The sequence below is a fragment of the Miscanthus floridulus genome, chromosome 16 (assembly GCF_019320115.1).
Source record: "Miscanthus floridulus cultivar M001 chromosome 16, ASM1932011v1, whole genome shotgun sequence".
NCBI lineage: Eukaryota > Viridiplantae > Streptophyta > Magnoliopsida > Poales > Poaceae > Miscanthus > Miscanthus floridulus.
The window spans coordinates 31,671,554-31,697,584 of NC_089595.1; the positions used below are offsets into that span (position 1 = coordinate 31,671,554).

Below are 26,031 nucleotides of genomic sequence, written 5' to 3' on the forward strand. Positions count from 1 at the left end.
GTTCTTATTATGATTAATTAGGATTTGCTATAATTCTTTATGCCAAATAAACAAAGTAGTAGCAACAACGTGAACCACCCGGTTATATCTATTTTTCTTAATTGGTTGACAACTCATAAAAGGTAGGAATAAAGGACACCCACTTCTATATATATCACCAACAAAATTAAAGGCGGCAAGAACTTATGTATCTATTGTCCTTTTCGTGCATCAAGGATTATAGCTACGTGCAAAATTCATTGGTTCAGTTATGTATTGTTATTATTTATTGTGAGATGGACTCAACAAATGAAATGTACTATAAAGTGTAAAACAAGGCTAAGCATGCATCATGTGAAGTACATATAAGCTAAACCGAGTGTAAGCTAATTAATTGAAATGAGCTAAACTATTATACCTCCGACATGACTTAGTGCAAGTGAAAGTCCAATATTTAATTGAGTCCATAAATTTTTGAATTGTACCAATCCCGGCTACTAGTCATAGCTAATTAAAATGTATTATATAGTTCTTTATATACACCAAGAAAGAAGCAAAGGGATATAGAAATAACAACATACCACACTATGGAGTTGCCATGGCTCTTTGTAGTCTGGAGGCTTCTTCGCCCTCCTCTCGCTCATTTCACCTTTGTTTCGGCTCTAAACCTCGATGAATGTAAGCACCTTAAACCCGGTATAACATGCACGTACCCTCGCTAAATCTCTTGCCTGCAAGGCAAAGAGGGAAAAAAAATCGAACATACGAATGTTTACCATGTGTAGTGAGCAAATGAAACGAGTGTTTCTAAAGGCGGAGAAATAAATGAATACAGTAGATTTACTAGTATGTGCACACCTCTGCTCGCCGACCGTGTAGCCAACGAAGACGAGAAGGCAGAAACAAATGCCAGCAGCCAACCTCGAGCTGGAATCAAAGAGGAGTGACAGCAGGCCTCACCACCCTCCCTGGCGGCCAGCTGGGGTGAAAGGAGAGGAAGAGAGAGAGACCTGCATTAGGAGAAGGAGGAAGTCAGGGCTCACTGGCTCAGCGTCGTCTCTCTCGCGAGAAGAGCGAGAACAAACACAGCAACGATGAGGTTTTTAATGGCGTCGCGGTGCAGAGCTCATAGCAGTAATACGGAGTACGTAATAGTAGACCTTGTCCTTTTCCTTGTGCCGACCAGTCAGGTCGGGATGCATGCCTAGATGCAGGCTCTCCGGATGCTCCAAGTGCGCAGCAGCTTTAAAATAAAATTTGCTTTGGGTTCTCTCTGCGTCAGCATCCAAGATTCCAATTCAAGGGGGAGGGGAACTCGGCGTTGCATTGACAGTATCTCTGCCTGATTTTGCAGCCTGATGCCATGGACATGTGATGATGTGAAGCTCCTGCATCGATTCAGGCTGCTTCAGGGACCGATGGAAAGCGCCTAAGTCGTCAAATCCCATCGACCGCGGGGAGGGGAACTCGGCGTTGCATTGACAGTATCTCTGCCTGATTTTGCACCCTGGTGCCATGGACATGTGATGATGTGAAGTTCCTGCATCGATTCAGGCTGCTTCAGGGACCGATGGAAAGCGCCGAAGTCGTCAAATCCCATCGACCACAGCGAGAGAGCGAGCAAGCGAGCGAGCGAGAGAGAGAGAGAGAGAGAGAGAGAGAGAGAGAGAGAGAGGTGAGTTTTTCAATCCATGGCGCCAAGTCCGGTCAGGTAAACCCTCTGTCCCCAAACAAGTGCTCTTCTAGAGTTAAGGCCGAAAGATCAAGGTTACTGAAAAATTATATATATGCTCTTATAAAGGTATAATCATTGCACTTGGAAAGAGAGAAAGTAGAAAAAGATAAATAAAATTAGTTTATCTAATATCTAGAGATGCATTTATTTTGAGATAAATTTTAAACTCTAAAAGTGCACTTATTAGAGAACGGACAAAGTATGCATTGGACAGCTAGCCATCGGTGAAGGCCGCGGTCAGCTAAGCGTTTATTTCAAGGCAGTGCATGGCAGCAGCTTGCAAAATCTATGCAGAGAAAACCAATCAACCAAAGGCCAAAGCAAACCTGCACTGCAGCTCCTCCACCCAGCTGTGCACCGCTACTAAAGCTGGATATCGAGCTGGCTCGGCTCGGCTCGGCTCGGCTCGGTCTGGCTCGGTAGGATAACGAGCTGGCTCGGCTCGGCTCGTTATACCTAACGAGCTAAAAAACTAGCTCGGCTCGGCTCGGGGAAAAGCTCGAGCTAGCTCGTTTGGCTCGTGAGCCAGGGAAAAAAAAATGTAAAATGAAGACTACCATACATTTCAATGAGTCATACATGATACACCACATATTTATCCATCATACATGCTAGCAGCAAGCATCGTATGCATACACAAGCAATAGAGTACAAATTAGGTCCATCGTCCATGTCTCCATCACATATTCATCCATCAACTATCATCCATGCAAATTACAAAGTACGACATCAGCTAGATAGGAAGGGCGCATAAACATAACATAAGTTAACATAGCAGAATGACACATTGTTGAAGTTCCATCATTCTGTATTTCCATGCAAACACACAAAAGGCATGGTCAGTTAAGACTTCTCCATGGCAAAATGTCCCTTGGTCAGTCCTTCCCCCTTTCCTATAGGTCAATAACAGTACAACAAACAACACTGTGTTAACAAGATGATAAGCAACAAGAAAAAAAAAGAATGCACAAACTGAGCACATGTACCCCACTAGACACTAATTGCTTGACACCATGCATTTTGGGAATTCAATAGACTCGACATCATCTTCATCATCTCCAACCTAAAAATAGAAAAAATATTAGCATGTCACAGGAGAAACAAAGTTGAACAGAGAGAACAAGTTATATACTTATATATATGAATCCATACCACAAGAGGATGATTGTTGTCTTCATAAGTGCCCCTTATCCAGCTAGATGCACATACTAATGCCTGAACTGTGGCCGGCTTTAAAGAGCTTCTGTAGTCATCAATAACTCGACCTGCATTACTGAAGGTGCACTCTGATGATACACTGCTCACTGGAACAGCCAAGAACCTCTTTGCCAAGCTAGACACAACTGGAAATCTATGACAGTTCACATTCCAATATCTGAGTAAGTTGAAATGCTTGTTATCTATGGGCTCATTTGGTTCATCTAGATAAATCAGCAGCTCAGATTTTGAACTTTCTGTAACACTAGATTGCAAAAATGACTGGAAATCACTTGCAATAGAAGCCATTGAGCTGGTTGTATCAAGTGAAGCTATGGTTGATTGCCTGTTCATGCCATTGTCACCCATCTTTTGCCGATTTAATATCTCATACTTGTTATAGAACCTTTCCAACTCTTGGTTGATGTCATTAATCTCAATTTCACACCTAACTGGGTCAAAAATCTGTGCAAAACACCATTTAATGTACCTCATCTTGAACCTAGGGTCAAGAATTGTAGCAATAACCATAACATTGTTCTTCTCCTCCCAATATTTATCAAATTTCTCCAACATAGCAGCAGCCATACTCATTAAATATGTATCTCTAGATTGCTGCGCTCCTATCAATGCTCTCTTAACTTTCACTATGTAAGGATAGAAAAATTGGCAGTTGGATAGAGTGACCCAGAAAATGCAGTAGTGGCCTCTGCCATTGTTCCTAATATTGGCCTAATTTTTCCAAACAATACCCAATCTGAATCTGAAGGTTTCCAAACATAGCTGGTGTCTACATCTTCGTAATAACCAAATGCATCCTTATAGTCAATGCACGTATCTAGCATTTTATAAGTTGAATTCCACCTTGTTTTAACATCCAAAGCTAAACCTCTTCCTACTTTGACAGAATAATTGTTGCATACTTCCACAAACTTATACATGCGAGATGGAGACCTCTTAAAGTATTTCACTGTGTTCCTCAAGCAAGTTATCAAATTATCTATTGGTTGGAGGCCATCATTAACAACCAAATTGACTATGTGAGCAGCACAACGAATATGAAAGTAATTAGGATCAAATACTGAATTCTTTCTAGCAAGAAGCTTTGCCTTCAAATTTGTAACAGCTGTATCATTGTTTGTAGCATTATCAAGAGTTATTGTAGTGACCTTGTCTTCTATTTTCCATTCTACCATACACTCAAAAACAGCCTGAGCTATGACAATACCAGTGTGGGGAGGATCCACCTCGATAAAGTTCAAGACACGGCATTGCAAAACCCAATTCTCATCTATATAATGTGCCACCAAACACATGTACTGAAGGTTTTGATTAGACGTCCATAAATCAGTGGTTAAACTTATTGATTCTGCCTCTTTCAGACTCCTCTTGAGTTGGTTTTTTCAGATTCATAAACCCTCATGCATTCATTTTTTATAGACTTCCTACCAATAAATTCATAGTTACCATTCATCCATTTCATCAAGATATTAAACCATTTATGCTCTACCATCCTAAATGAATACTCATGAGCAATTATCATCTTGGCAATCAATTCTCTAGTGTGCTCGTGATCATATTCAGTAGGATTAACAACAAGAGAATTGCCATCATCTGGACCAAAGTTTAGTGTACCTTGAGCTTTAGCCTTTGCCAACTTGTTCTGATATTGTGTGCAATTAGCCAGGTGCCGGTTCAGAGTTGTTGTAGCACCACCTGGATGGTACACATAACTCCTATAGCAGAACTTACACTTTGCCTTTGTCTCCATGACACCCCTCTCCTTCTTGGATGGGACATTGACAATCTTAAAATGTTTCCAGCAATTAGCCCTTTTGCCTCTTGCTATCTTGCACTTGGGAGACAATGTAACACCAGCTTTTTTCCCTCCCGTCTTTGCCTTCTTAGCCTTTGATGTGCCATCATCAACCTCATCACCCCTCTGGCTTCCACTTCCACCATCAACTGTAGGTAGGCTTTCAGACATATCATCCCTATGGTCGAAGCTGTTATCATCATCCTCCTCATCTTCTAAAACTTTCTCCAATGGCTGCACAAACAAACATACATGTATTAATGTATATAGTTGAATCATTGCTATTGCATTAAAAATAAAGTATGACATTCTTCATTTTTTGGGATAAATTAGATAACATACCACCACGTCAATGGACAGAGTGGGATTCGATGAAGACCGAGTGCTAGTTCGTCGTCCACAAAGCTTACTCCTTGACTCCAAACTTGGAGGACGCGGCGATGCACTGTTCTCGCCCTCCATGGCCGTGGCTGACATGGCACAAAGCACTGCTTATGTTTTGCTGTTCATTCTAGGAATTGCAACATCTTCTGTTTTTATATGGCTGTTTGGTTGTGTGCAAGGCTTATTTTCTACTCAGACATTAGGCAATCAATCTACGCAAATCCTTTTCTTATAACAGAACAAAAATCAATCAGTTGTTCAGAATTGATGTTACAACAAATGCTTTCCACTCAGCCAAACAGAGAAACGCACCCTATATACTGAAAATAGATCAGAAATCCCAGCAGTCCAAAACTGAAAATAGATCAGGAATCCCAGCAACCCATTCGGCACAGCCGGGATTCCAAAACTGAAAATAGATCAGAAGTCCCAGCAAAGGAGCAAAACTTCATCTGCGGCAACGCCTCCATTGTTCAAAAAAGATTGTTCAATTTGCTAAGCCGCGTGGCTTGTTCCTCTCAGCCAGAAGAACATCCTTCCGTGCCTCGTACAACACCCAGGTGATGCCGGAATGTGGCATGACCTTCAGGCAGCTTGCCCCCCACCCACGGTAAAGCCCCAGGAAGCCCTCCCCCCGGATCACCTGACCACCTCTGACAAAGCAGCAATCGGCAAAGGAAGATCTAGAGGAAAAAGGAGAGAGGAGTGACCGAGTGAACCAGACCTGCTCGCACACGGAGAGCCGCTGGTCGCGGCCGCCTGACTTGCGGTCGCAGCGTCGGGCGTCTCGCTTGCCCCGTCGTCGCCGCGGTCGCGTGCTGGCCCTGCGCCCCTGCTGCAGTCGCGACTCGTGAGCTTGCGGCGGCCAGGCGGCTCCGCGGCTGTGCGTGAGCCCCTGAGGAGGCTTAGGGTTTTATTCTGTACTTCTGTTATGTGCCGATGCCGATGTGCCGTGCGCATGGGCCTTGGGCTGGGGGCCTGTGGGCTGTGGACTGCGAAAATGCGGCCTGCAGCCTTTCCTGGAAACGCAACTCGTTGAGCTCGCGAGTAGCTCGCGAGCTAGCTCGGCTCGGCTCGTTATACTAACGAGCTAAAACCTAGGCTCGGCTCGGCTCGTTATCCTAACGAGCCGAGTCAAGCCGAGCCGAGCCAGCCGCGAGTCGAGCGAGTTAACGAGCTTCGAGTTTTCCGTCCAGCTTTAACCGCTACTGATTGGAGTGATGGCACAAGGCACACGATAGAAGTATAGAACAGGATAAAGATTTTGAAATTCTGAGACAGGTGAGATGTCGCATTGCCACTTAATTCAAGTTGTGTCTTAACCCTGGAGGTACTTTTTAAAAAAAAAATCAACTCCACTCTAAAACGCATGAATTTTATAGAAATCATTTACGGTCCGTTTGGATGTTGGTATTAGAGGAGCTGGAATTGAATTTGTTACAATATCAAATCAGGCTAGCTTTGGCATTGGCTTACAATACCAAACCTGTTGTTTGGATGTTATGAAATTATTAGCTGGAATCCAATTAGATGGCAAATCCTAGCGGCGGCCGCCATGGCCTTGGGGAGGTGGATCTCAGCAGCGGGCAGACCTGGGATGGTGGCGGCGGTGGCCATGGCCTTGGGGAGGATAGAGCTCGCCGGCGGCGAGCGGAGCTCTGGGGAGAAGTGCGCCGGCGGCGAGCAGACCTCGGCCAGGGGTGGAGCTTCGCTATGGCGATGGCTCCTCGGCCATCCGAGCTCGCGCCGCCATCCACGCGCCCGTCCGAGCTCGCGCCGCCGCCCACACGCCTCTCCGCCTCACCCAATCTCGCGCCACCGCCATGGAGGGGCTCGGGCTCGGGCATGGCCCCGGTGGTGCGGACGAGAGGAAGAAGCGGAGGGGCGCCGGCCTCAAAGAAGAGGAGGAGGCTCAGGCATGAGGAAGCGGCAACCATGGAAGCGGTAACGAGGAAGCGGCCACCATGGAGGGGCTCGGGCTCGGGCATGGGCGGGCAGTGTCTTTCTTTTCTCGTGCAGAGACCAATTCCCGTCAATACAGAGGGTCATGGCTCTGTATTGACGGTGAAGAGCCACAGGTGTGGCAAATACCCTTTGACATTGAAGTTGATTTCCAATTCCAAATTTCAAACCATCCAAACACTGGCATTTGGAGCTATTCAATGCCAATGCCAATTCCCGAGGCTCAATATCTACATCAAACGCTACCTTAGGAATTTCATAGGGATGAGTTCATTTAAAAACATACAATAAAAGCTCTGAGTATTTTTATTCGATCCACCCAACACATATAAATTTAGGTGAATATAAGTACCCCAAATAAGTTGCCTCACGCCACAGCCAGGAAAGACACGCCGTTGCCGCAACTCTTGCTCCTCGCCGCTGCCTAGCGCCCCTCTCCTTTCTCTCTAGCGCGTCTATCGGTGATAGGAGAGGGAACTATCTCCCTTTTCCGCAGTTTTTATACGTAGTTGTTTACGATTTAGCCTAAATAAATTTGTCAATAAAATTAGATTATTTTCAGTTGGGATCTTGTTACGTGCGACGACTTCGGGGATTGCCACGACGAAATCACCGTCGCAGGTGTCGATTTCATCGTCAGGCGGCCAGTTTGAGGTCATTATCCATAAGGGAAAGGGTGTTCTTGGGCACTTCTAGGGAGGACAGTTCTGTAAGGGAAAGGGTGTTCTTGGGCACTTCTAGGGAGGACAGTTACTCCGGGACATCGATCTCATCGTCGATGATCATACAGAGAAAATCAAGAATTGGTGGTGATAAATCCGCATCCTACCCGATGATGCAACTACCGATATAGATGTGTTTTGGACTCGTTTCAAAACGTTGGATCTTGTGGCATGTCCAATATTTGGGGTTGTTTGTTAGATTCAACAAAAGGATTGCACTTGGAGCAAGTATAATATAGTAGGTTGCAAGCTGGCTAAATGCTGAGGTGGAGAGGAGAGGAGAGAAGAGAGAGGAGAGGCAGGCTGTAAACTTATAGCCGGCTTAGGCATAAGAACCAATAAATTTTATGAGACAGACAAGTGGGTCATATATTAATAGTGAAGAGGTAACCACTGTACAAGTGGACTAAGAGAAGGCCGTAAAGAAACCTTACAGCCAGCAGCCGACTGTATTATTAGTCTTGCTCTTAGGCTCCGGCATTCAACGAGGCTATGTTCATCTAGAGCATCGGTTGCATCGTGGAAAGTCGAGGATCAAGATAATGGAAGAATCTAGATAAAATATTATGTATTTTTTTTTTAATTTTAGATTTTTTTAATTTGGGATGTAAAAAAGGAACGCCAAATAAACTTAAACCAAACCGCACACCCACCAATGCACCATGGTGATGATGCTGGCGATGCCAAATTGCCAATACACTGTACTGTGATTAAAATAAAGTGACTTTTGAACGTGTCTTAATCAAGAATTGAATTGCGGAAGCTAGTTAGTCCGTAGAGAATAGAGGCGCGTGGCAGCTGGTCCGCTGCGAGCCTGCGACTTCGCACATGCTTCATATTCAGCGTTGAAACTGCTGCGCTGTTCAGCACGACACCCTAGCTACCGCGCGAACTCGGCGAATGCTTGGAGCTGGAGGCGATTCTTTTCTATAAAAAAAAACGGAGCTGGAACCATTCTCAGGCCCAGCCGCAGAGAGAGCAGGAGCCATCAACGGCAGCTTTGAGACATGCAGCAAGCACAAGTCATGCAGTCAGACAGCTACCTAGGTCTTGTTTAGTTGGCGAAATTTTTTAGGAAATGGTACTGTAGTGCTTTCGTTGTTATTTAGCAATTAGTGTTCAATCATAGTCTAATTAGGCTTAAAAGATTCGTCTCGTGAATTTCGTCTAAACTGTGTAATTAGTTTTATTTTTTATTTATATTTAATGCTTCATGCATACGTCAAAGATTCGATGTGACGAAGAATCTTAAAAAATTTTATAAAATTTTTGGAACTAAACAGGCACCCAGGGCACTCAATTCAAGCGAGCCACTCCAGTTTACCGTACAAAATCCGCAGTCCAGCTCAAGATTCTCGGACCGAAATCAAATCACCACGAGACGCCACCAAAAGAGCAAAAGGATTAACCATAAGCCGACCAACTTGGCCCCCTGACAAAATATTTAGCAGTTATAAGCTATCTATATAAACTTAATTATTTTTACTTTTTCTTGACATGATCTTACTTTTTCTCCCGATGATCATAACTAACATGCTTCTGTAAGTGGCTCATGAGATATCATCATATTAGTACTTCACAAAGTTGCACTATTATTTTTTTTGACGCAAAAACCATGGGTGAGTTCCCCACGGTGTTTTCAAAGTTTTATATAAAAAAAACAGGAGCAAAAGTCTAGGGAAATACTTACAACGGGGAGGAAGAGAAAGGAGAGCTATACAACCACAAAACAGAAAGAGAAAAAACAAAATTGTAGAGCGTCAAGCCAGATACGAACCAGAACCACTACGTCAGAATAGCACTTTATTGCCGGTTCAAAACACCCCATCACTACCGGATTTTGAACCGGAACAACCATACCGGCAGTGATGAGGGTAAGCTATCACTGTCGGTTCCTACAAACCGGCAGTGTTCTTCAACTTTACCGACGGTTCTTTACATAACCGGTAGAGTTCAGTTCCACAAACACTGCCGGTTCATAAGACTACCCGACAGAGTTCAGTTCCACCAACACTGTCAGTTTGTGTTTCAACCGACAGTGTTCTCGTAAGAATCACTGCCGGTTTGTGACAAGAACCGACAGTGCAACATTGTCGGTTTGTGTTTCAACTGGCAGTGTTCTCATAAGAATCACTGCCGTGTTCTGACAAGAACCGACAGTGATGTATAAGCCAACGCTGCCGGTTTGTTGCTCCAGCCGGCAGTGCCATCTTGTCCATCACTGTCGGTTTATTTTTAATCGGCAGTGATGTTTACGACAACACTGTCGATTTGCTGCTAACCGACAGTGATGGCACGTTCGTATTTTATTGTTTTATAATTTATTTTAATTTATATTTTTTTCTGGAATCAGGTTTCGCTTTATATACGCTACGTAGACGACAGGTCCATCAATATTAACATTACAAATATTACGGTTACAGTTTAAATGTTCTTATCAAGATCTCGATCCCTCAAAATAAAAAAGAAATGTTCTCGGACTTCACAGATTGTGCAATGCTTCTCGGACTTCTTACAATACTCTAGCGAGCCGCTCTGGGCCATACTGGTCCTTGAACTTCACGGATTGTACAATGGAAAATACTCCATCTTTTTTCAATACCTCAGCTAAGATGAATTTTGCCAGCTCTGATTGCAGCGCGATGATCTTCATGTCTAATAGCCTTTCGTGGTTATATTTCTTGTGCCGTCGTTCAAAAAAGATGATATCCAAAGAGAAATCAATAAATCATTTTGTTGAATGATTAACAGACATAAATGAAATCGGGATTATACACACCAACTTATCCGCTTCTTCCGATTTCCCGCCGATGTAGCGAAGCATTACCCACATTACATAAAATCCGCATTCATTGTTTCCAGCCGACTGTTTTAGGTACTTCCCCTCCATTTCGACAATCTTGAATGGGACATGTGTCACACCGATATGTCTTATTCGGATACTGAGCAACATTAAAAGGAGAAACATTAGAAAGTGATATGTGTGATTAGAAAATAATATGTTATTAGGATCGCTTACTAATTCAGCACTGTCATCGGTGCATCCAGATGATGAAATAGTTTTTTCTTCGAGTCCCACACCTCGATCAGATTTTTGGCAAGATTAACACAAATGAAGACGAAATGGTTGCTGCAATCACAGAATCCAAATTATCGAATAATCTTAACAAAAAAAGAAGCATAAAATTAAAAGCCAAGAACACATACTCGCAGTTGTAGGCTAGAAGTATGTGGGTTTTGTTCTTCATCTTGAATTCATCAAAAATAACAATCAATCTCTGTTTTAGGTCTTCCACGTCACATCCATGCAGACCTAGACATGTCTTCTCATTGACTTGCAAGGGGTCCAAGAAGCCTATGTTATCCCATTTGCTTTTAGAATGTAAAATTTTGCTATACACCTACATAAAATTATGGGAAGTGCTCAAAAGTTAACAATTTATGTCTCGAGAGAGTAGTTAATTGTAATATCGTACGTGTAGGGTACTTACATAGTCCACAGCATCAATATTTGTGTATCGAGAGAGCGTTTCTAGTATAGCTGGAACAAGCACTCCCACTCGACATCGAACTTCTCTTCTTCAGGATAATAAAAAACATGTGGCGAACATATAATAACCTTAAAACCAAAGTCCTCCGTCTCTATTGCTTAAGCCATGTAATATTCATGTAACTGGCGCATATATGTTGTTAAATTTTTATACTCATGATCAGGAACCAAAAGATTGCCCCTTTCATACTTCATTGCCGGTGTTCCCGCCCCTTGTACATCATAATAGATGTTCGCAGCCTCTTCCATGGTTAATTCAGGGTTGTCTTCGACGTACTTCTGTATGTTCCTTAAATCTTTATTGTGTATTTCTTCGGCTCTTATTATAGTGTATTGATTCTATGTTTGCCTTTCGAATTCGGACTTCAACAAACACGGAGGCAGTGAGACACAAGGATTGAAGAAACTAACACAATCTTCCTTCGAGATGTGTGCTATAAATTTTTCTTTCATCAAGGTGGTAACGCTGTCACTAAACGGCCTTTTCTTTTTTGTTGGTCCACTTTGGGAGCAATAGCGACCAAATCCAAGGACCTTTTCTACGACTGCAAGGATGCCCTTGATCTTATTTTAGGCTGAGGTGGAGGAGGAGGAGGAGGATGACGATGAGAATTATGTTTTCCTAGGGCTGATGAAGATGGAGGTCGGGGAGGAGGGGAGGAGTCTTCTCTTTTCTCGGGGCTGATGAAAATGGAGTCGGACGAGGAGGAATAGAAGGAGACATCTATCTTCTCGGGGGTGATGGCAAGGGATGAGGAGGGGAGTGGTCTCTGTTGGGAGATGGTGAGTGATCATCGTGGGTGGGCGAAGACTCGCAGTCGTCCTCATCATCAGAGGACAATTGGTGGTCAAGCTTAATGAAGCGCTTGCGCCAAACCACTTGAGAGCCCTTGTTATGACCAAGTTTCAGCCTGTCTTCCGCTATGGGGTATTCAATGTGTATCTTGTTATACTTCTTATCAAGTATTCTATCAATGGTGATGCGAGCGTACCCCTGTGGAATTGGGCGGTCATTAATGGTCCCGTCTCCCGTAGGCCAGGCCTGGCCGAGCGCCACCTTATCCTTTGTCCATTCCTAATAGATGTACAACTTGACATTGACGGGTTCAGTGATGCCATCCACCGGATGAGGCACATTCGCATCTTCTTCATCGAGTGGGGTCGATCCGTAGCTGCTACGACCCCTAAACTGTGGGCTAAAGGCAGTAGGAGTAGGGTTTTGTGGTACTCCTGACCCCTTGGACAGCAAAATTTGCTGGGCTCATGCTTCAACAGTCGCCTCAATAATCTGTGCGTCTATTCTTTCTCCCATCTCTTTTAGTCGCCTCAAATACTCTGCCTCCTGATCCGCTCTACCCCTCGAGCGGCTCTGGTAAGTGTTAGATTCTTGGGGAAATGCTAGTTTCCAAGGAACAACATCGGTTCCTCTAGTGCAACCAGGGTGCTCCTTGGTTCCGAGTGCTTGGGTGAGCACGTCTTTCTCCCTATTAGAAGTGCGAGTCCCTTGCCTCATCTCCTCAGTTACCTAGGAGATCCTTTAGATGAGTTCGCTCATGGGTTGATTTGTGGAGCTAAAGCTCCCATCCTCTGCGTGGCGTACATTCCTTCCCATATAGTATATTACCGATCTTGGCTCCCAATCAGCGGTCTCAACCTGAAGGCCTTCCTCAGCAAGGTGATCCATCTTTTCAAGTTCTGTTTCAAATTCTAGCATCTTTTTGGCGTAGCCATGAGAGCCGAGATGATGAGGATTCGTCGCTTTCTGCGAGTTCTCCTTATTCTTCCTGCTTAGTTCTAAGTACTCCTTGGATAACCTGTATTCCTTGAAATCCTGCCAGAAGTCCTTCTACTTGCTAAATTGTCGACCATCGAAATCTGGCTCTTTATTTTGAAGGACAAAATTCTTGTACAATGTCCCCTTGAAATTCTTGAAGCATGTCCCCATGATTTCTTTTGTTTTTTTCTTGACTAACTCCTTGTCATACTCCGTTGGGAAAGTAAAATACTCTGGGATCTTGATATCTCATATGTAATCCTTCTCACTTTCAAGAACCCTCCATGGGTCATCATCTTTCCCAATCCACTTCCTGTACCTAATCAGGATGAAGTCCCTTACAAGTAACCCGAGGATAGTCTTATATTTGGTTAAAGCTATAGGCGATGAGAGTGGATCCCCGAATTCATCGAACTCAGTGATGTGCCAGTGTGCATTCCTACCAACATGAATCTTTGACACGCCTCGCTTGGATCTAGCCTTCCGACTACCCGAACTCTCTACCTCATCGGCCGGAGGAGGCTCCTGCTGGAGACACCAAGTAAGCTATGACTCTCTCAATTGATTAGCATGTGTGGCTACATAGTCACATGATACCAAAGTTACCTGGCCATCTTGGTTAGTTTGACCCAGATCGAGCAGGCCAGACGGGGTCCATGGCTGCTCGTTCTCACCGTCCTGATTGACACCATCACCGTTTGTCGGATCATGCGGCTCTCCCATCCCAGCGATATCAACCGCTTCTTGTTGCTGATCTGTTGTTCGGCGACGAGATAACAGGCGATGACGAGTCATGGCTGTGACACGATCATGGTTAGTTTTGGCTGCGGACAACTACTAATAGCATATGTTCATATTATTTATATATATATATAATATGTTTAATGCAAAGTCTAATAATAAGTCCACATACAACAAAGTCAAATAATAGCATATGTTCACCTAGAACAAATTCATTGTTTGATTGACCACATATAATAAAGTCCACCTACTGTTCTATGAATCTAAGCCTACATTAACTTCTAAATAAGAAAAGCAATGACTATAGCCATAAATAAAAGCATGACATCTTTCCAAGACTAAGGAGCAAGTCTCCTAATCTTCACATCTCCCGCGGGTGGCTTCTCTTCAATCTCCAGTGCCAGCGGATGGCCATGGTTTGCATTCATTGGACCATAGCAGGCCAGTTGCCCATAGTTTGTAAGGTAGGCCGGATGACTCTAGTAGGCCCTCAAAGCTTCAGCTTCTATGTTGCATTTTTTGTGCAAATTATTAGGGTAGCGATTGACTTGAGCATAGCAATCTTCCTAGGTTCGATAAATCTCAGGCATGTGACCAACATGCACTACATACCATGCCATGGTTGCCTATACATTTAAGTAAATTAGGTTGTCATTCAAACATGATGTATTCTTATAAAATTTAATATATTTATGAATAATACACAACCATTGCATAGATAGGAGTGTTTGAAAAATAACTATTCACGTGCCTCAGTAATAGTTACTACAACTTATGGTTATATCATCAGTGCACATGACCATAGCCTCAGTCCAATTAATATATTAAGTCATCATAACCTTAGTCTAAGTGCATTGAACCCTCTACAATGCATACAAGATAAAGAAAAGTTGTTAGATGTAGGAAAGATATAAAGAATATTTTTTATTTGTTAAAAACCAAATGATGATTTAGAGAGCTAGTTTAAGACTTTTGGATATACTCCTAGAGATGTCTTAGAGTCTTTCCTAAATTCACTCTCTAAATTTAAAATAGTGGATGACAATATTTTTAAAGAATCAATCAAGCTTTTCTATGGTTATATGGAAAAATATAAAAGAACTCTTGGAGTTGCTAGCAATTGCATGCCTGCAAGTAAAAAAACGGGAAGCAATAAAGAGGCAGGAAGTTGCATAGGAAATAGCACAACAGCCTTGGAGCAGGCGCTAGAGCCGAACAGCCGGATCTAGTCCATTTCTGTGATTCTGCCTCCTCGGCTTCGTGTCTCTTCATCTTCAGTCTCACTATAAATCCCCCAACCATCGGCGCGAGGTTCTTTCACAAGTATCAGTGCAGGTAAGCACCTTTCCAAATTTCAATCTTCTTTGATAATGATTGTTTCTTCCAGCCTGAAACTGATCGAATGACCCTCGTTTGCTTGTAGTTAGCCTCAGTCCAATTAACTTTTCTTTATCTTGGCTTTTGCACAAGCTTGAAACTTGAAGTGACTCATAATCAGCTCTAGGAATGAGATTTGTGAAAGGATTTGCATTGAACTGTCACTCGGATGCATGTCGTGGATCAGAGCTTTCATTGCACAACCAGCTAGAGAACTGTGAAGTCCAATCTACTTGGCTTCTTTATTTCATTCTCATCGATTTCCATATTAAATTGACAGTGCTAAGAAGTAAGAAGACACCATTGCCAATGGATCAATGCTTAGATTAAAAACAACCATCATAAGCATAGACATGTCCTTGGTATAGAGAAATCCTCATAATATAATCAATCGTCATTGGCATGGATATGTGCTCAGATTTATATAACAAACATATTTTAACAATGGACATGTGCTCAGTATAACCATTTTCATTAACAAATTCAACTCGAGCTTGAGCAATCACTGAGAGGCCTCACAAAGACGGTGGGGCATTTCATCAAACACAAAGATGACAGTGAGCCACGCACTCATCGTGGGGGGTGGGAAAGCAGCTGTTCGTGCGCTCCTGAAGGCCTCAGCGGTGGGAGTGCAGGCTTAGAGGAGGAGGGGCACGACCAGCATTGTGGACGAGGAACGAGGGCACGGACAGCGTGGTGCTCCAGCGTGGGGCAGTCGATGGCGTTGGGCGGTGCTCCAGCATGGGGCGGTGCACGGGTGTCGGCGTCGAAGAAGAGGAGCGCGGGGCTGGGAACGGCGGCGCGGCGGCATTGGACGGCTGCGCGAGGAACGGTGGTGCCCACGATGCGGGGTAGTGCTCTGGCGGCGCGGAGGGACAGGTTGGCGTAGGGTTGAAATGAATTTGGAAGATTTCAACCCACGTCTTGTGATATACCAATGAGGTTCATCACTGCCGGTTCTAATAATAATCTGACAGTGATGAGGAGCCATCACTGCCGGGCCATTCTTTAAAACGGTAGTGATGGGGGTGTACCAGTTAGGGGTTAAGTAGTATAACTTTTCCCTTCCTTTCGAATTCCTCTGACTGCCTCAACGGTTAAGACTTCGCAACTTAGCCCCCGAGACCCGTGTTCGAGTCCCAGGCGGCCCAATTTTTTTCTTTCAATTTTATAAATTAGTAAATGACTTTAGGAAATTGTTCATCATTGCCGGTTGTAATTCTAAACTAACAGTGATGAGAAAATATCACTGCCGCATCAATCCTCAAACCGGCAGTGATGTGGGTGTAGCAGTAAGGGGTCAAGTAGGATAACTTTTACATTTCTTTTGAATACCTCCGACTGGCTCAACGGTTAAGACCCCATAGCTTAGCCCCTGAGACCCATGTTCGAATCCTGAGCGGCCCAATTTTTTGGTTTCATATTATAATTTATTATGCGGTCTAAAGGTCAAAAAGAAAAAATAAATTAGCCTTAGCACACATCCTATACTAGCGTAGCGGTTAAGTCTAAGAACTCTGCAGCTCGAGACCCAAGCTCGAACTCGAGGGCTGGCATAATTTTTTTTAATTTTTTATATATCACTGCCGGTTTTCAAAATAAATCGACAGTGATAACCAGCATCACTGTTGGTTTCGTATCATCACTGCCAGTTTTTTCAAACCAACAGTGATGTTTATATATATATTAAAAAATTTCTTTTATATACTGAATAAAGAGAAGCATGTGTATTCCTATGTCAAAATGGCTTGAATTTTTTTTGGCAAGCATGTACACCCAAATTAAGACCCCACATAGGATCTTAGGGTTTTCTGATTAGTTTTTTTATTTATTATATTTTTCTGTGTGCTGAATGAGACAAAAGAGGGTGAATTTCATCTTGGACCCAATAGATTTTTTCATCGACCTCCACAAAATTCTTATCCCTAGGGCACATTAGAGCCTATGTAAAAGTTTGGCACCACTTCAGATCTTTTCGTGGGTAGACTCAGTTCAACCTATAATTAAATAGTGCCGTCGCGTGGAAATTCAATTAAACCTCAGAAAGTAGCAAACCATCTCCGAAAAATCCAAAACTAGGTGTTTCCTTCACATGTGGCACGTGCAAGCCTAAGAAAAAAATTTGAGACCAATACGACATCAGAATGCGTATGAATCACAGAAACCTTGATAACCTATGTGTATAGTCATGGTTTGATGAAAGCGATCATGTACCTTTGTGAAGAATGTATACTCCGCCTATGTTAAAATGGTTTGAAATTTTTTGGCAAGCATGTATACCCAAATTAAGGCCCCAAACAAGACCTGAGGTTTTTCTGATTATTTTTTTAGTAATATATTTTCTCTATGTTGAATGAGCCAAAAGAGGGTGAATTACACCTTGGACCCAATAGATTTTTTCATCGACGTCCACAAAATTCTTATCCCTATGGCACATTAGAGCTTGTGAAAAAGTTTGGCACCATTTTAGAATCTTTCATGGGTAGACTCAGTTCAACCTATAATAAATCGGTGTCGTCGCGCGGAAATTCAATTAAACCTCAGAAAGTAGCAAACCATCTCTGAAAAATCCCAAGCTAGGTGTTTCCTTCACACATGGCACGTGCAAGCCTAAGAAAAAAGTTTGAGACCAATACGACACCGGAATGCGTATGAACCATAGAAACCTTGATAACATATGTGTATAGTCATGGTTCGATGAAAGGGCTCATGTACCTCTGTGAAGAATGTGTAATCCGCCTATGTCGAAATGACTTAAAAAAATTTTGGCAAGCATGTATACCCAAATTAAGGCCTCAAACAAGATCTGAGGTTTTTCTGATCATTTTTTTAGTAATATATTTTTCTCTGTGCTGAATGAGACAAAAGAGGGTGAATTACATCTTGGACCCAATTGATTTTTTCATTGACCTCCACAAAATCTTATCCCTAGGGCATATTAGAGCCTGTGTAAAAGTTTGGCACCATTCCGGATCTTTTCGTGGGTAGACTCAGTTCAACCTATAATAAATCGGTGTCGTCGCGCAAAAATTCAATTAAACCTCAGAAAGTAGCAAACCATCTTCGGAAAATCCCAAACTAGGTGTTTCCTTCACACGTGGCATGTGCAAGCCTAAGAAAAAAGTTTGAGACCAATACGATACCGGAATGCGTAAGAACCACATAAACCTTGATAACCTATTAGTATAGTCGTGGTTCGATGAAAGGGCTCATATACCTCTGTGAAGAATGTATACTTCGCCTATGTCGAAATGACTTGAAATTTTTTTGGCAAGCATGTTTACCCAAATTAAGGCCTCAAACAAGATCTGAGGTTTTTCTGATAATTTTTTAGTAATATATTTTTCTCTGTGTTGAATGAGACAAAAGAGGGTGAAATAAATCTCGGACCCAATAGATTTTTTTCATCGACGTCCACAAAATTCTTATCCCTAGGGCACATTAGAGCCTGTGTAAAAGCTTGGCACCATTCTGGATCTTTTCGTTTGTAGACTCAGTTCAACCTATAATAAATCGGTGTCGTCGCGTGGAAATTCAATTAAACCTCAGAAAGTAGCAAACCATCTCCGAAAAATCCCAAACTAGGTGTTTCCTTCACACGTGGCACGTGCAAGCCTTAGAAAAATTTTGAAACCAATACGACACCAGAATATATATTTCTAGTTACCCAACAAATGTTACACGAATTACATGCATGACAATAATTAAACACACAAAGCCATACAAATTAAAATTAGAACCCAATTAAACTATGACCTTGAAAACCTAGCTAAATAAACATTAATTACTATCGGAATCACTGCCGGGTTCGATCGGGCCACGCACACTAACATGCCTCTATAGCCATATATGGTAATTGATGTCACGTATTATGTATTTGCTTGTATCGATGAAGTCCAATGCCCATATTAGTGCACTCTCTCGTGCCTCACAATACCGAAAGAATGGTCGGCCATAGATGTAACCTACTAAATGACCACTGCCCCTGTTAATAATCCATATGCAGTACTGGCATCCTTCTATAGTGAGCTGGCCGAGGTTTCCATTACAGAAATCCCAATCGTACCTGAGTTGCTCCGTAGCTTGGTCTAGAATGGCCCACAAGCCACATGCAGCATAGGTAAGGTCCTGGAGCGCAATCTGCATGCAGAGAAAAAGAAAAAAATAGAGAATGTTATTACAATAATAAACAACAAATAACCATGACTCAGGTATGAGTGACCATTTTACCACATCCGCACGGTTGTAGCTCGCAAACCATTCGCTTGCTTGCGGGACGAGGATATCACCAGCATTCAAAGCAAGTGCCATGAAGTGCAAGAAATCAGGCACATCATAGCAAACATGTCGAAGTGCCTCTAAACAGATGTGCATGGCAGTTAATTGGGCGCTTATCACGTCTGGGCTCTGTCTTCCAGTCTCGTGGATATGGTTCCAATGATTTGCACCCCTCAAAGGGATGGAAAACTGACTTCACACGTCCATAGCCGACCATTTGCATTAGATGTTGTGTTCTCGACGATGTCCGAGATAAAGAACTAGCTAAGTGTTGTTCGCAGCCAATCTATTTGGGATATAGTCTGCGACATATATGTATGCAACAATGATATTAAACTAATTACACTTATTTGTTAGCATAAAAAACAAAAGATATTGGAAAATATTTCATACAATAGCTGGAACAGGGAACCATGGAATGGCCACATTAGGAGCGAATGGCTCATCACCAGGGCGAAAACCTGGTTCTTGTGGTGGGGGAGGTCCGTTGTTCATACCACCTAATCGATAAAATGCCAAAAAAATATAAACATAAAATACATGCACAAAAAATTCTTCCAAGTAAAATATGGCAACATAATTAAATATAGATCGAATGCAAGGAATAAGAATATATATAAATGTAGAATGCAAAGAAACATGAATATAAATATAGATCAAATGAATATAGATAGAATATTGGAGAAGGCAACATATCAATACCATTGAAAAATGCAGGAGCCATGACCAAATCACGTAAAGAGAGAGTGGATTTCTTGAGAAGTGAGTGAAATGTGAGAAATGAGACTGTGAGAGTTTGTGGATGGGTGGGATCAATATATGAGGCCAGCGATTTGTTTTATATTGGGGGGCATGGACATCACTGTCGATTTTTAAGTAGAACCAACAGCGAAAGTTAATATCACTGTCGGGTTTCAAATAGAACCGATAGTAAAAGTTAATATCACTGCCGGTTTGTAAGTAGAACAATATATATTTATTTAGATGGTACAGTGGGAAAGTTTTAACAACAACAATATATTTATTTAGATAGTAATGAAATACATCAAAAAATAAAAAAAAAATATAAGAAATAAATTACATATACGATAACAAAGACTGTAACAACCCAAAAATCCATACACCAAAAAAATACCAACTATAAAAATTTTCTCAAAACTCCCATGTGATGATGATTGTCATGTATAGAAACCCAACCTAAGAGATGCATTAGGTCTAACCCCAACCCAAGTCAACACATAAGCATGGCATGTCATTTGTTGATTATGATTATTTAATTTCTAACAAATAAAGTGATGCATACATTTGTTAACTCAAATAGTAATTTGGATTTCCATTTGTTTTATGTTATGCTTAACAACTCTTTTAAAGAAACACACCATAAAGTAATTAATACTCAAACCAGGGAATAAAGGTTTAAAGAGAAAACAAATTCTATTTTTGTATAACAAAACTACACCTATTTTTGTTATACAAAATAGCTAAATAAATTCCTAATATTTATAAAAGTATGTTGTGGGCCTCATATCAAAAACTCCATTGAATATGGTGCACCAATTTGGAATCCAAAAATTTCAAGATCAAATTGAACTCAAATAAAGAAGAAGGAAAATAAAATAGAAAAAGAAAAGGGGAAGAAGAAGGCCTCGCAGGCCGGCTCAGCCCACTGTCAGCCCTGCTCGGCTTCGCGGCCCAACCAGCATAGACAACCGACCGGCCCAGCCCTTCACCTCTCCCCTCTGCTGGCCCACGCGCGCGCAGTAGCAGGCCGGCCCTAACTCACGTGGCCAGCCCAGCTTGTGGCCTAGCGCGTCGCCCACGCCCACGCGCCCTGCTGCATCGCTCGCTACCACTGCCCGCTAGACCCCACCCGTCAGCTTTCCCCTGTTCATCTTCTCCACGCCACGGTCAATCGCCCACGCGACCAAGGGCCGATAGTGGTGGCAGGGGCAGGCCAGGGGGTCACGCCCGGGGCATGGCCTTGCTCCCCCTTGCGCCGTGCCCACGCAACCTCGCACCACCGCCAGATGCGCTCCACGTCTCTCCACCGCACGATACCAGACGCCATTGGGGGCATGGTGCTCGGCTATAAAGCCAGCCCGCACCGCACCACCGCACCGCACCGCCATTGGGGCCATTGGGCGCCTTAGCCTCTCCCTCAGCCACCGCCGCCGCTTGGTGGCCCAGCAGCCGCACCGCACCGAGAGTAGAGGGCCGAGAAGGAGATCATGAGAGGAGGATCGGAGCCCCCACGTGCAGCTAAAGTCACCAGAGCCGAGGGCGACGCCGTCGTCGTCATCACGGTCGTGGGTCGGCACTGCATGGCTTCCGGAGCTACACAGCCTTGAACCGCCACTGCATCGCCACCCTAACACCTTCGACACCCACGGTGAGCCCTCGGTTCTTCCCCTGCTCGCTGCCGGACCTTGCTACTCCGGCCATGGCGCTCTATACCGTGAGCACATAGGCTAAGGCCATCTCTGGTCTCTAGGCACACAAGCACAGCACACTCACGCACACACCGCGACCACCTCCGAACCCTTGGACGCTGTAGACCCCTCCAAGCCCCACGGACGTCGAAGCAGAGCACTCGTTCGCTACGCTCGCAACGCCATAGTCGTGGCGTGGCCACTGCTGGCGCACCTGACCACCTTGCTAGACTAGAATGTAGCCGTAGAGCATCACTGTGATGACCGGAAGATAGCCACGTAGACCAAGTCGACGATAGTCAGCCGCAGCCCCTTGGCCAGAGCACCAGACCACCGGCCAGAGCACCGCCACCACCGGCCAGAGTACCAGACCACCATGGCCAGTACCGCTGGGAGCGCCTGGCGCCTCCTTGACACACCCGCGACCACACCGTGACCACCCTACTGGAGCCCTGTAGTTCACCCACGCGCCTCACCGTCGTCACTACATCACCATGGCCACCGGGGAGCCCCTAACAGCCACCTGGAAGCCCGAAGCCCCGCCTTGAGCCCTGGACGCCTTCGCCATGCACCCACGGATCCGCAGAAGCCCCTATCTGCCCAGCCAAGCCACCGGAGAGCCTGCATGCGCGACCTCGCCACCGACGAGAACCGCCAAGCCGCCAGCCACCGTGGCCAACACCCTGGAAGGCCCCAGCCACCACTTAGACCCCAGCATCATGATCGTCGTGGCCTGGGGAAGCTTTTCCCCTCCCTAATTTGGACACCAGCACCGCCACGGAGGCTCACCAGCGAGCTCGCCGCCGGCAGGAGCACCGCCATGGGAGAAACAGGGGAGACTCTCCCCCACGCCGGCCACTCGTGCATGAACCCGGTGCACATGGACCGCGCCTGGGAGAAGAAGGGTGGACTCGGTCCACCATAGACCTGTCTGCGGTCCATGGACCAGCACCTCTCGGTCCACCGTGAGCCACGCTCACGCCCGCGAGCCATGGACCATGGCCTAGTAGAGGCCCAAGGCCATGATGTGGCAGCGCCATAGCATGCCACGTGGCGGGCCAAGCTCGGCCTAGATCCAGCCCTATCTAGGCCCAGTTTGAACCCGACCCGTATTGATCATTGACTGGTCAATGTTGACCGTTGACCTGGCCCCACATGTCAGTGGCATGGACACTCTAGACCCACATGTCAGATGCTGACGGCATGCTGACGTCACACGTGACCCACACGTCAGAAGCCAACACAGCCAAGGTGACATCATGCTGACGTCATGATGACGTCAGCTGCTGACGTCAGCAGCCCTGGTCCCACACGTCAGTGACCCTAACCGTTGACCATTGACTCGCCGTTGACTGATGTTGACTTTGACCGGACCCACATGTCAGTGACCCAAGAGTCCCTGGACCCACCTGTCAAAACTGATGACGTTGCTGACATCATGCTGACGTCAACTGGACCCCACCTGTCAGCTCAGAATCAAGACGCTGATGTCATGCTGACATCATGCTGATGTCAGCATGCAATGTGGACCAGCCACAGCGTGACATGTGTCAGCCCAGGATTAATTCAGCCTTTTTCCATTTTCAAAAATAATTTAAACTTCAGAAATTCATAACAAATTCATATGACCTTAGAAAAATACGAAACCAGGACCAAAATTCATCTAAAATCGAGCTCTACGCAATGAAACCATGTTTGAGTGCATTTGGCTCTTTTGAATTTTCATTGCTTCTTTGTGCTATTCTATAGACGTCGCTAATGCGACTATAATGCGATCGTTTGCAGACTCGGAGGAGAACCAGACAGACGAGGATCGTGAGTACCGTGAGGAGTACAGAGACGACTACACTAAAGGTGTCACATCCCACCCAATCTCATAGCACCTATTACGCATGGCTAATATAGAACTGCTATTGCTTTACTTTACTGCTACAGTCATATAATGATAGGAATTGCAAGGTAGTATGCTTACTTGAAGGCCTTTACCTTGACGCAACCTTACCCCTACATACCCTGCTATTAGGCTAGACACATGCTTACTGCTATATATTTTATTACTTATACTTCTACTACGCTTATACTACATGCGTGGTGAAAACTGGTGTTATCTGGACTATGAGGAGAGTGTTGCGTGTGTGACTTGGGTGTGTGGAGGGTGAGGGTTGTGTCGACCAAGTTGGAGTATACAACGAGCCTGGGGCAAGTCTTGCCATGGGGTGCTACCTGGGCACCCCTGGAAATGGATACATGTGGTGGGTAAATGGTATATGAGGTGGTCCTGGGTGTGAACCTATGACGGGAGGAGCCCGGGATGGAGGTGCTGTGGTAGCACGATAAATGGAAACCCTGATGGAGGCATTCTGGCTTGGTCACCCCTAAGGACTTACTAGTACTCAGACTCACCGGGAAGCCTTACGTACCACTCGCCCTATATGGTGCGGGACGGCCAGACTACTTGGTAGGATATTGCCACTACTGCTAGGTTGATAGCGGAAAGTGTAAGGAGGTACGGGGCATGGAGGATTTCCCCCACACCCTTCCGAGACTTCATGGAGACCTTGTGGACCCGGCTCATGACTCACAGTTTCAGCCACCCCAGACTAGACTTGGGGTGTATCAGGGCTGAATGGTAGAGTGCCATTATCCTAGGCTAGCAAGCGGCCGGAATCAGCCTAGTTGATGACGGTCAGCGAGGAAGGTAGATCTTGTGGTTATGTAAAACCTCTGCAGAGCGTGTGGTTGATCGATCGATACATAAGCCGACTTGTCGGCTATGGACCTTTCCTAGGTTTCGCTTAAACTAGATAGAGAGATGAGTCTTTCTCTTCTTCCCCTAGGAGTGAGTGTTTGGTCGTAGCCAGGGGCTACAGGCCTTGAGACAGTGCCGAGAGGGAGTTGGCCTGTCGACTGAGCGATGGTATGGTTATGGTATGGTGATGGTGTGGGAATGGTGATAAAACTTGACCAACTAATATTTTTATACTTGATATGCTAATGCATAGGAAACCCCAGCCTTATAGGTTCCTTTTAACTACATCCAACTTGCATCCAATTTCCACAAAGCAATGCTCATAGGGTTGGGAGTGGCCAGTACAAATCGTACTGATAAATTTTGGCACACAGGTTCTGCTGAGGAGTTTAGCTCCGAGGAGTTTGACGGTTGAGGGGTTCGTGCCTACGCTCAAGTTTGGTGATCTTATCTTCAAGCTATTCTAAATGAATGCTACTTTTGATTCTGCCAATGCGGTGATGTAGTAATTTATGTAATTCCGCACTACTTGTACTCTGATATTATCGTTGTATGGATGTGATATTCGACTGGAATTTGGGTAATATGATCTATAACGGTCTTATTACACTTCGATGCTGTGGATTTCCCTTCATGGAAATCAGGGTCGCTTCAATTGGTATCAGAGTCATACTTGACCATAGGACGAGACCCTTAGAAGTGGACGATAGAATAGGACGTGAACAGCCCTTCTTTTGGTTATATACCGACCCTGCATTTACTTTTTGTGCAAGGCTTATCTATTATTGACCTGCTAACACCTGTTCCTTAAAACATGCAGATGGCAACGAACATCGACTGGCCGCCTCTAGGACTGCTTCCTCTGGACCACGCCAAGTTTACTTTCGACCTACGTGAGCTTGGGGGTTTTGCACAGACCCTCTGCCGAGTTCTCGTCACGATAGGAGTCCCCGATGAGCTTGTCAAGGTCACCTGCACCAGGAAGCCAGCTAAGGAAGGAGGAATCGAAGGACCGGTTGTCACCTCAGTTGAGTTCCTAGCTAGCACTACCTTACCTTCTGTCCCAGCTTTCTCTGAGTTGACTATAGAGGACACAGTCGAGGAGGGACTGCAAGCTATCTCACACAAGGCACTTCACAGAGTGATGAGGGACCACTACGAGCACCTAAAGACGATAGAGTTCCGCCTACTTCCCCAGGCCCTCGACCTCAGCCTTACCCCTAGTGAGCAGAGTTTTGCAACCGGCAGAGTTATCCTTGCCGAGGAGGACAGATGCCTTCGCGTCTCAGCTATCCACCTACTAGAGCAGGATAGGTATGTGACCCAGCTAGAGCAGAG

General features: G+C 44.6%; 1 pseudogene; it reads right to left on the reverse strand.

Annotated features, from left to right (window-relative positions):
• Window positions 1–2,711: 2,711 nt before the first annotated feature.
• LOC136511515 (zinc finger BED domain-containing protein RICESLEEPER 2-like) lies at window positions 2,712–4,682 on the reverse strand (annotated as a pseudogene).
• Window positions 4,683–26,031: the final 21,349 nt, after the last annotated feature.